At 35.0% G+C, this 12,464-nt stretch overlaps 1 long non-coding RNA gene across 1 annotated transcript; it reads left to right on the plus strand.

Moving 5' to 3' along the window:
- The first annotated feature begins 416 nt into the window (after positions 1-416).
- LOC140651000 (uncharacterized) lies at positions 417-11,115 on the plus strand. The gene is made up of 4 exons (XR_012042224.1): positions 417-511; positions 5,974-6,030; positions 8,153-8,268; positions 10,683-11,115. It is a non-coding gene; the product is annotated as an uncharacterized lncRNA (long non-coding RNA).
- The last annotated feature ends 1,349 nt before the right edge of the window (positions 11,116-12,464 follow it).

A 12,464-nucleotide genomic window follows, 5' to 3' on the forward strand; every position in this document is an offset into this window, starting at 1 on the left:
TATGCATGGATCCCATCACACAGACATGATGGTGCGGTACAAAAATTCACATGATGGGGCCTGACAGAGTGGCATGCCAGGAGTTTGGATGAATAGAGGCATTCAAGGCGTCTCTAGAATGTGCACTGAGCATGGCTTACAAAAGCAATGATCTATGTGATTTTTTGTGGCCATGTACATAAGAAAAAAGTCTTAGAAATTGCAGTATAACTTATCTCCCCCTGCCCTTTCCTGGTTTTTTTCCTGCTGAATTCATGTAAATGTAAAAATGTGGAAGAAGGTAATGAATAGCTACCTTCCCAGCAAGGTGCACTGCACAGCATATTTTTTCTGTACTTTTTCCATTCTTTCAGTTACCTGGAACATTTCTGGATTACCTGCTGAATGGTTTCCTCCTTTCAAAAAAAGAGAGAGGAAATAAGTCAATACAAGCTTCCACCTTCCTTATGACTAGACAACAGAATTCACTGGCCATGTAGCCCAAAGGAAATATGCAGCACTGTGAAGGAAGGTACTGTGGGGGACATTCTGTCAAAGATTTTAGCCCCTCTCTTCTGAAGGGAGAGAATAACTTTTAGAGTTAAAGAAAACACCCAAAAAACAGCCATCTTTCAGCTTCTTTTAAGATGGTCTCAAGCTTTATATTGCAAAAAGGTTATTGGTCAGGCTCTATACTCAGGCTGTATTCAGTACTCTGTGCTAATTACTTAGGATTCAGCCAAGACCGGTGTTTTGTTTTGGTTTTTTTTTTAATTAGTTTATTTCCTAGGGAATCAACATTTCCCTTTTTGGTCATGTATCTCACTAATAACTAAAAAAATATTGATTCTACAGCATTTACTTTTAAATTTGAAAATTGATGTGTTAAAGGCGGTGATGATGGCTGTAATGTCTTCTGTTAGGATTCAGTCTTTTGGCAAAAATAATTTATATAATATCTGGTTCTAGGCAGATAATATGGCTTGACCTGGCATATTAGTTACAGACAGGTTGCACCCATAACAAGAGAGATGATTTCCTGCATTAATGTCTAATTACATACAAAAGGGTTTTCTCTGTCTTTGAGAAGTAGAGATGAAGGGATTTTTTCATATATTAGTTTGATAATTATACAGAGAATGATTATCTTCAAAATGTAAGTGCAATAACGTAGTAATAAATAGTTCTGATGCAGATTAGTCAGATGCACAATTGGTCAGCACAAAATATATGTGAATAAGTCTATGTAGTTAAACTGAAAGGTGAAATTTCTACTGTCTTATAAAGGTCATATTTCTGTAGGCACTTTGCCAAAACCCTGTGTTGTATGTTAAAATTACGTAGCATTTCGCCTAAACTGAAGACCTTCTCCAGCGTGTCTTCATTTGTAGCAAGATGATCATGAGTATGGTTACAGGTTTGAACATATGCTAAAATAAAAAGTGTTTTTAGTGTATCAGTGCACAATCCTAAATGAAAATTGGATGTTTTGAGAACATACATTTCTCTGAAATATAAGTAACTGAACAGGCATTTGCAAAAGATTTTGTTGCCAATCTCAGAAATGAAAGACCATTAGTTACAACAGCTCACAGTGTGAGCACAATACAGCTGTATACATGTGTATGGTTCTTGGAATAGAGCACCGTTCCTTCAGTATAATGAATATAGGCTGTCAGACAAGTAACAACTCATGCTAACATTCCACTTTCAAGACTACCAAGTATTTTTCCATCAACTACCTAGATGTCTGCAAGCAGTATAATAACTATGTCTTTCTCTATACCACACAGCAGTGAAATTTATTATTTGTGGAAGAGTAAATAAATTGATTCATGTATTAGATCAACTCATATACTGAATGCTCCGTTCTGTTTTTTGAGTTGCTTCATGTGGAAATTAAAAAAAAAAAATCTTCTGAATTTGGGTCCCAGCTCTCAGAGCTGCTTGGCACAGGATGTACAAGATATTAAATGTCCAGTTCCCTTTGAGATTCCATGAAATTTCCTTTTGCAGTCTGGGCTGCCCCTATTTGAGCTAAAGGACTAACTGCAGTAACTGGCAGTAAAAAGATTGCTTTCTTAGCAGAGCGTGTTGTGAGTCACTGAGCCAAAGGTGTAGATGTGAAAATAGTGGCTAGTTTCTTGTCCCCATCATAGGAATCAGGGGAACTTCCTCAGTAATTCCATAGAATTGCAGGCTGGGCTTGGGCTACTGAAGTTGTATTTGGTTTATGTATATGGGGAGCACTATGTCCATGTGTAATTTTGTATGTTACTAAAATCTTTCTGTGGAATGCTAATGACAAAGTTGAATTTCTTATTTTCAGTACTTAATTTATCTGAAATAAACTAGAAGATATAATTATGACATATCACAGTTATCTGAACAGTTTATTGTGGAATAAAAGCAATTTTATTTTTTTTTAAATCACTGGATGTTCATTCATGCTTTCTTTCAAAGACCTGTTACAAATAGAATTTATGTACTTTTTCTAAAATGACTGCAGTATCACTAATAATGAAATGTATCATACTTTCTTATAGGGATTGCAACTAGGTTTCTCCTTCTAAAACTGCTCCCCCCTCTTTGGCATTCAGGGAAAAAAAAATAGTTGTTCAGGAAAAGCTCCATCCATGGGGTGAGAGGTGGCGGTTATCAGTGGCAAGTCTGAGATGAGGAAACAGAGGAGACTATCACAAGATAGATTGTATTGGTACTGATCAGACCTAGGGCGTGTCACAACCTAAAGGGTTACCCAGCCTGCGCGTGTGTAGAGATCGCAACCGTGGGTTCGTGGGATTCCGTAATACACAAGGACACAGAGGCTTTTATCCTCTAAATTTCTCTAATTTATTACAGATTACCACAAATACCATACAAATCACCACTAGCAAGTATACTACCACAAAAATCACCACTACAAGTATACCTATGATTAATAAAGCTAATATATATATCAAGCTATTATAAATTACTATCAGCAATCAATAATATAGTATCAATCAATAGTATGGCAGCAATCAATAATGGAAACAATCAATAGTATAGCAACAATCACCATTATAGCAACAACCAATAACAGCAACAACCAAGTATGTATATACTATTACAGCTTACTACAAACTTATCATTAGTGAAGCAAACTTATCAACAATATAACAGCAGATATACTTATGATAGATTACTTACATGGATATATAATACCGGTAGCAAGCGAATTAGACACATTTCAGAAGGGGCCAAACCATTCCAGAGGGGAGGACAAACTGATCCCAGAGGGGGACCCAACCATCCCAGAGGACAAACTGAACTGACCCCAAAAGTGGGCCCAGAGGGGGACCAGTAAGATAAAAGACAGAGTCTCACTTCAAAGATGATCCGTGTCACAGAGTTTGGAATCAGCCAGGCGTCCTTGGCAAGGATCCAAGATCTCATAGAAAGTTTGTGCAAAATTCAACCTGTTTAGGAAAAGGAAAAGTATGTGCAGCATGGGAAGTTCTCAGAGAGAGAGGCTCCATTTTGGATAAAAATTAAGCCCTTTTTATAACATAGAGACATAAGAGGGCATAGGACACCACCACTTTAAGCAGCCAATAGATGCTGTTAATTTCTATTTTTCACCTGGAACAGCAAATAGATGATGATGTTTTCTGCTCTTTCAGACCACTTTTATTTTTCCAGACTCATTTCCTGTTCTTGCAGTTAGAACAGCCTATGGCAGTTACTGATTCTTACTTTCTCAGGATGTTTTCCCCTTTTCCCAGACTATTTTTCACCTTTTCAGATGATAAGTTGCTGTTACAGTTCCTTGGTTTTGTACTTATCGATGGTATCTCATGATGTCTTCAGTTTCTAGGTACCCAGCCATACTTCAAAGATGCCAGCTGCACTTTTCAAGGATGCTTCTGGTTCACAGGCCTAGTTCCCAGGCTAGCAGTTCCCAGGCTGGCAGGCATTTTCTCTGTCAGTATTTTTCAGCAGATATTTTCTTCTGCTCAGTAATTTTCCCCTTCTAACCAGGCCATCTTTATGGCTGCTCACATCAGGGTTTCAGGCAGGGAAACCAGAGCAGAATAGGAGACCAGGGACCAGAACTCAAGAGTCTGAAGCACACTTGCATCCAACAGGTCCAGTGGACAGCAATGCACAGCTGGTAGGCTTTACATGCAATGTAAATGGGACAGCCTACTAAAAACGGCTCCTAAGACTGCTGAAGCAACTCAGTCTTTGTGTGTTTTAGTTGTCAGGGAGAAGGATTGCAGGTCAGCCAGATTCAAGTCAGGACACGCTCCTTACAAAAACAATCTGGAAAAATCACTGAGTTCTAGTTTTTCCCCACAAGTACAGTTTAAATGGTCTAGTAGCCCACAGTAAGTTACTTTAAATGTGATTTTTCTCTAGCACTTTTTAAGACGATAGATATTCTGTCTGCATTCTTCTTCTAATGTAATCTCTACTGTCTCTTATTTCAACAAAAGAATTCATACATTACATTTACTCAGAAATATTGTAAGTATATAGAGTAGAATATTTCCTACCTGCTGTATCTGAAAATATATTTGCATGCTGTATTTGTTACAGGCATTTGTATTCATCCACAATGATTTTTTCAGTTTCATTCAACCCGGTAAATTATGCTTGAGGGAGAGTGTAATGGGGCAGCACATGCTTTTTGTTTTGTTTTTGAGATAATTTTGGAAAGCAAGCACCAATTACAGGATTCCAAAGGCAATACCACAAATAGCTCTTAGCTTTAATATCTAAGTGGAAAAGTTTGATAAATATATTAGTAGAAATGAAAATATCTAAATCAAAATGAAACAGACTTTGTTCAGGATACACTTAAATGTATTTAATATTGTAAGGCAAAAAAAAAGCACTTGAAAAATATTGTACCTTATGCTAAAAACTTTTACCAATATAATGCCTTAACACAGATTCTCCTATTCCAGTCTTTCCGTTGCAAATTTTTTAAAATATATTTATATCTTTGTATCTGGTAAGTAAAATGGTGGCGATAATTTGCTCACTATTGTTTTTCACCCTGAAAGCAAATGGGAAAATAAAGTCCAAAAAACTATGAACGCTTTGGAAAATGGTTATTCCTTGAATTAAAATGTTTCCATCTCCTCTTACCATTTGCTAAAAGTCTCTCATACTTTTAATTCATGCTGGTACAAGACTGTTTAATAGCACCACAATTAGTAATAGAGATTGCTTGAAATATAATTAGGACCTTACCAATAACATGACAGGTGGTAATCCTGCTTGCGAGGTGCTTGCTAACAGACTATTAAAAATGAACAATATTAAACAGTTGTTTCATTATATGGGTTAGACCTAAAATATCCTACTCTAACTTTTTCATTAAATATTTATTAAATAGGTCTGTGTAGCAAGAAGCTTAAAATTGTTTTCGATGTGTCTGTGGGTTGTTGCAGAATATTTGTGGTATTGGTCATCAGCACTGAAAAGATACTGTAATCAGCGCTTGTTATCTTTTTCAAGTAGTTTCCTGTAATATATCAAACTACCACAGAAGGTTTAAGAGATGCAAATATGTGTCTTATTCATAATAGGAAAATTGGTTCTTTTTTTTCAGTACACTGAGGACAAAAATGGTTTTTTTGATCTAGCAATATGTTATTTTGTATTCTAAAATGAAGTTGTCGTTGCTGATTTTTACTTAAGTCTTTTTTTTAAAGAGTGCTAGATACCCTTTCCAGAACTTGTGTGTAAAAAGTGTATACTGTTGTTGTAGGCATAATCTTCTGATAGAAATTTGCTGTATAGTATATTTCAATATCTTATTGTATAGCAAGATTTCTAAAACATGTTTTGCAAACTCTTGAATTTATAACTTCCTAGCATGCTATTGATTGAGTGGTCCAAATAAAATCCTTCTTTAGGTACGTTTCTACTGGCTGAAATTTATTTTATAGAAAGTACACAGACTGAAAATTCTTCTTTCCTTTCCTTTCCTTTCTATAGGACAAGAAATGGGCTCTCAATCATGAAGATGTCACACTGGGAGAATTACTGGGCAAAGTAAGTGATCAAGTGAGCTAAATAACATTTAAATAGGTATATATCAGTCATGAAGTCTGTACATTTCCTATTTGCCTTATCTTTTAAATTACCGTGGTATGCAATTTTATACCAATTCTTTTACTTTAATATGAAACACAACATTGTGCTTTAAATAAATGTAAATCACATTTACCGGAAACGATGTAACATGTCTGAGTGCAGAAAATGTTTAACTCTAGCATACATATTTTTCTTATTTGGAAGGCTTTCAAGATAAGTGGATTTCTATAAAGCATTATGTGGCTGTTTTACTTTGTGCAATCTTACAAAAGAATAATATTGTTGCAAAATAGGAAAGTTTTATTTAAATAAAAAATCTGATATAATAAGATGATTTAATCAACACTTGTTAAAACAAATGCTCATTGGTTCTGTATGACTTAATGAATGTTAGGTAACCTCACAATGGTATATGTATTAAATTAATTCTTATATGTTATGGTTTCTATCACAAATTGTGCTTAGTAGCTGTAAGTTTTTAAAACACTCCTACTCAGGTAATGTCCTGTACCTCACTTACTTACATTTTCAGCAGCTTTCAGCAGCTGTCAGAAAATTCTGTTTCCCAGGACAAAATCTCTTTAACAGCTTAAGATGACAAAAAGTATTAGTTACCTTTAGAAAGAGCTATATCCACAGAAAATGCTATACAGGTACTATGCCAGTTTCACATTCTTAAATAGAAAAGTATCAAGAAAAGTATCAAAAATAAAGATGATTCGGGCATAAAAAGTTTGTCTTCCTAAAAACAACTATGAATGTTTTGATTAGTAAAGACAGTTAAAGTAATCTATCTGAAAACTGATTACTTCAGTAAAATGAATTTATGTATGTATTGCATGTTTTTGGCACAAAGCATTTTTAACAATAAAGACAACTCAGTGCTTACAAGTAATTATAAAAGGAAATGTGGTTAAGAAGTATTTAAAAATATTAAACAGAATAAAAGCTTTGTTGGGCCACTATATAAACTTGTTATGCATCCATCTCAAAAACAAAATAGTCAAACCAAAGGATGACAGGATGATCAGCTTCTATATGAGAAAATGTTAAATAAACTGTCATAATTTACCCTGGAAATGAGAAATCTGAAGGATTATAAAATCTTAAGTCACCTGGAAAAAATTAATATAAAAATCATGGAAGTTTAATGTAGATTATGCAAACTTTACTAGAGAGGAAGATTTTGCTTCACCTCAGGTGTGAATGGTCCATTTATTTACTCTGTATTAATTCTATAATACCCTGCAAAATGAAAGTTATATAAAAGGAACAGATATAAAATGATCATTAAATATTTTAAATTAAGGGCAAAAAACAATTTTTAATACTTAAGTAGTCTTTAAGGTAGTTTCAATTTTCACTATTAAGTACTTCTAAACAGAAGGCTAGAGGAAAAGCATGTTGAGAGTGATTCAGCTACTTACCTTTGGGCATCTAGTGCCATTTTAGATATCAGAGGTAGTGTCCTGGTCTCTGGAAGTGCTATTCTAGAATGATAGATGGCTGTTAAAGATCCTCTGCCGTGCTTGCCAGCTATGTTGGTATACTACTAGATGCTTGTGTTTAGGCACCTGAATGTCTATTCTTGTAACTAAATAGCATTACTATTTTCCATCTATGATTTTTTTTTTCTCCTTTTCTCTATCTTCTTCCTTTGGCACTACATTATTCAAATGCACGGTATAAAGAAATCTCTATCACTGAGAAAGAAAGGAAAACATTTCCAGCAGATTTTTGCTGTTTATTAGACTCACATGCAGCTCCAAATACTAGCAAACAGGAGAGGGATTCATCTGAAAATTTACCCAACAGATTTAAAATGGAGTTGATTTGTTCTTTGGGAAATACAAAGCTTATCTAAAAGAATGAGATCTTCAGGTTTTGTTTTCTGGGGAGGGAGACTTTGGCTGACACCTTCTTCCTTCGATTTCTGTCCTAAATAATTTTCATTTTGTTTTTGTTTAAGTAAGAAATGCATCTGATGGAGATTATTCTATTCTCCTTACTTTAGTTTTCTTTTATGAAAAGGCAAAGACTTTGTTTACTTAGAATTATTTTCCCCCCCCCCCAATTTCAGGGTAATTTTGGTGAGGTATATAAAGGAACATTAAAGGATAAGACTCCTGTTGCTGTAAAAACTTGTAAAGAAGATCTTCCTCAGGAACTGAAAATAAAATTTCTGTCAGAAGCCAGGTAGGTTTTCTAAATTTAATTAAAACATATATTTACATTATGGTGTTTTTTCAAGTTTTATTACTAGATGAATTTATAAAATCTGACCTTCACAAAAATTTGAAGAAGCCGTTCTCAAATTTTTTTTCCATTTTTATCTCTCCTTCAATATGTTTCACAACTGTTGTCCCAGTAACTAAAAATAGGCATTTTTTTTAATGTGTGAATGCAGCAGCATCTGCACTTGGCAAAACCACCTCTTCAGCAAAGCAAGCTATGCCTATAAAACACATTTTTCTTATTGCAAATGCCTCAATTTAAAACTTTTTCTGCGTTTTGCCATAAGGATTCAGATAAAAAGACTGAAAGTCACTGTTACTTTAAATGTGATAATATCACAGAATAACAGAATGGTTGCAGTTGGAAGGGTCCTCTGGGGTTCATCTTGTCCAAGCCCCTTGCTCAAGCAGGGCCACCTAGAGCTGGTTGTCCAGGACCGTGTCCAGATGGCTTTTGAATATCTCCAAGGAGGGAGACTCTACAACCTCCCTGGACAACCCTTTCCAGTTCTCAGTCACCCTCACAGTGAAAAAGTGTTTCCTGATGTTCAGATGGATCCTCCTGTGTTTCGCTTAGTGCCCATTGCCTCTTGTCCTGTCACTGGGCACCACTGAAAAGAGCCTGGCTCCATCCTCTTTTCATCCTCCCTTCATGTATTTATATACATTGATGAGATCCCCCCCGAGCCTTCTCTTCTCTAGGCTAAACAGTCCCAGCTCTCTCAGCCTTTCCTCATAGGAGAGATGCTCCAGTCCCTTAATCATTTTTGTGGCTCTGCAATGGACTCTCTCCAGTATGTCCATGTCTATGTCTCCCTTGTACTGGGGAGCCCAGAACTGGACTCCAGGTGTGGCCTCACCAGTGCTGAGTAGAGGGGTAGGATCACCTCCCTCGACCTGCTGGCAGTACTTTGCCTAATTCAGCCCAGGAAACCATTAGCCTTCATTGCTGCAAGGGCACATTGCTGCCTCATGTTGAACTTGGTGTCCACCAACTGGCACCTCCTTTTCTGTAGAGCTGCTTTCCAGCTGGGTGGCCCCCAGCATGTACTGGTGCCTGGGGTTGTTCCTCCCCAGGGGCAGGACTTTGCACTTCCTCTTGTTGCACTGTAACTGTTGAATTATACCAGTCATAAATCCTGCCTTCTCACCTGCTTGGTTAATAGAGCTGATCAAATTTGGCCAGGTTACAGTATAGACCCCCATTTACTAATTTTTTCTTGGGAAGAAGAATTAACTTCAGAAGAGAGCTTCTGTGCTCTATCAGGCAGCATGTGATTGCATACCTATTTTTCAGATTACAATCATACCACAATATGCTAATTATTCTGAATATAGGCTGATTATATGGATATATAAATAGCTGCAGGGTATATAAATTTCATCAGGGTAGAGATGTATATCGAGATAATTTTAAAGTTGTTTAAATTATCTTTCTCTCTTCTTGCTATGGAACTTGATATAATTTCATTTTTACCCAAAAACTAGTATGATCAGTATGGAAAACTATAAGACATTATATAAATCACTAATATCAGCCATTATAGCTACTGAATATCTTTAAATGGCTCATAACTCAGCTACTGCAGAGATGCTTCATTTGCTAAGCAGCCTGCCACTGGAAGAACAGTCTTATAATGAAAGAAAAATAAATATGCTGTGTCTAAGTATGTATGTACCAAGTAGGTTAGTATTTTACTCTTTCTCTTATGAAAAAGAGAAAAAGAAGACGTGGTTTAAGTTAGAAAATACTAGAAGAAACATTTAAAAGTTGTAATGTCTCTCCAGAATTCTTCCTAGCTCTTCATTATACTTGTGAATTATAGCATGCTGGTTTAGATTGCAAATGTTCTTATTAAAGCATTGTGTAAGAAGACATAAATGTTTTTGTTTAATTCCCAAAGTTGAAATTGCTGTCTTTATATTCTTTTAAAACTTATTGTACAAATTAATCTCTTAAAGTAAAATTGGAATGAGTGTGCATTTGAACAGTGCAGAAGGAAAGTATAGGGAAGTGCTGTGCAGGCTTTTTTGACCTAACTGCTATTGGTCCACCACTGAAATGTTATTTAATTACAAGGGTTCTTGAGGAACTACAGATCTGTCAGGCCATTTTTCAGTTCTTTTGTCATGTAGACAAATAGTAGAATTATAATAAAAATAATATAGCATTCAGTCTTGATTTATAAGTGAGTTGATGCGCCCTCATTCAAACACAATGACGATTGATCTGTTATATTGATTTTTTAAAAATTATAACAGTAATGACATGTTCCATTAAAAGAATATTAAGGGTTAAAGATATTTTCCTATGATACTTAATCAGTTTATACAATAAAGTTTATTAATAAAATAAATTTACTGTATGTTTTGCAGAATACTCAAACAGTATGATCATCCTAATATTGTAAAACTCATAGGAATTTGCACACAACGACAACCTATTTATATTGTTATGGAACTTGTTTCAGGTATTTTTTTTTCTTTTCTCACAGCATATGTTCATAAGCATTGTTTCCATAGTGTAAAATATATTTTTTTTCTATTTGCCTTTATTTGCATTCTTATGACTGATCTCAAAAGTCACCCGTGTTGCAAATCTTTGGAGATCTTAGGTTATACCAGCTTAGGAGTGGAGTGACCTATTCAAATCTGTTGTGAGTTTTTCTGTAACCATTCAAGAGCAGAATTTGCTACAATGTCTCTCTGCCATATCTTCATTTTTCTCCTGAAAAGATGTTAAATAATACTTCCTTTAACAATAGGGTTATATTGTTAATGCTATACTTGTATTTAAAGAAACTTAATGACTGGGTAGTGTTTCAATTTTAGTAACTCAAATGTGGATTATCTTTCATATGGGTTTTCTCTTTATGAAAATAAATTATTCAGTTTATCCGGTGCTCTTGATTTATTTTTTAATCTTCAGTTCATATTATTCATCAACGACTGGAGAGAGTTTCAAATTGATGGGATGATACCAGATTCAGGCAACTGTATCGCTCTGATTCTCTCAGAAGCTGGAAAATGTGTAGGTTTGGTAGCCTCTGGTATTGGTTAATATGCAACACTTTGGTTTATATATTGCTAGATTTGTCTTAAAAATTATACTGCAAGCTGTTTTAAGAACCATTTAATTCATGAAGACATAGTAAATATTTAGACTGTTTATAATTCCTGAGTATTAACTAGCTTTAGTAGAAGTGCATTGATGAAATCTTTGACTTATTGGAATTTTCTGCCTTTATTCCATTAGATTATATTAGATTATTATATTAGTACATGTGATTGACTTCATTAAAATGGAAACTAACAGCATTGTCCTGAGACAGGTTTTAAGACATACACTGGTAATCAGTTTCTCTAGACATCTCTGCTAATAAATATAAAACCTCATCTTTTAACACCTTTATCGTTCTGGTTCAGGGTTTTCAGAGTCTAGGGCAACTTGTTGAAACATACTAATACAATTAGAAAAGGAATTAGTGGAAGTCTTTCACTGATTATCATGCCCAGTTTGCAGTCCAAATCCATCAAAACATTTTTCTGTCTCCTGACTTTGGGTTTGCAAGAAACTTCTTAATTCTATCGTGTTTTTCTGGGCTATAAGTCCTCTGGATAACTTCCATGCTTGCCTGTCCTCTGTAACGTTACACTGTGCTTGAACCATCACACTTTTCTGTGTTCTTTGGACAGTTAAAACTTGGCTAGCACACCGTGAGACTGGCCAAATCAGCTAGAAAAGAAGGATGTTAACTCTGAAGAAGTTGGCAGAGGAAAGAAAGACAAAACACTTAGTTCAGAAAAGCAGTGACTCTGATATTACTAGTTTTCTGTTCTCTAATGACAAGTTTGGATGAGATTATCTAAAATTATTATTATTAGTGCTTTGACTTGATATTTAATGCTGCCCTTTGAAGAATAAAATGTTGGTGGCCTTTTTGACTTTCACTCACCACTCAGCTTTCTCAGTATCTTCTTTATCTGTGCTTTGCCTTATATGTCTTTACAGCTGAAGGTGTTTAAGCAGATTAACTCTGACATTCTTTTTAATAAAAAAAAAGGCATGGTTTAAGTTAGAATTGTATTTTGTAAGTGTAGAGCTGTGAAAGTTTGTGTTTAATAAATGACAGTTTCTTCTCTGAGAAAACATTAGAA

The sequence above is a fragment of the Ciconia boyciana genome, chromosome 4 (assembly GCF_034638445.1).
Source record: "Ciconia boyciana chromosome 4, ASM3463844v1, whole genome shotgun sequence".
NCBI classification, from domain to species: Eukaryota; Metazoa; Chordata; class Aves; order Ciconiiformes; family Ciconiidae; genus Ciconia; species Ciconia boyciana.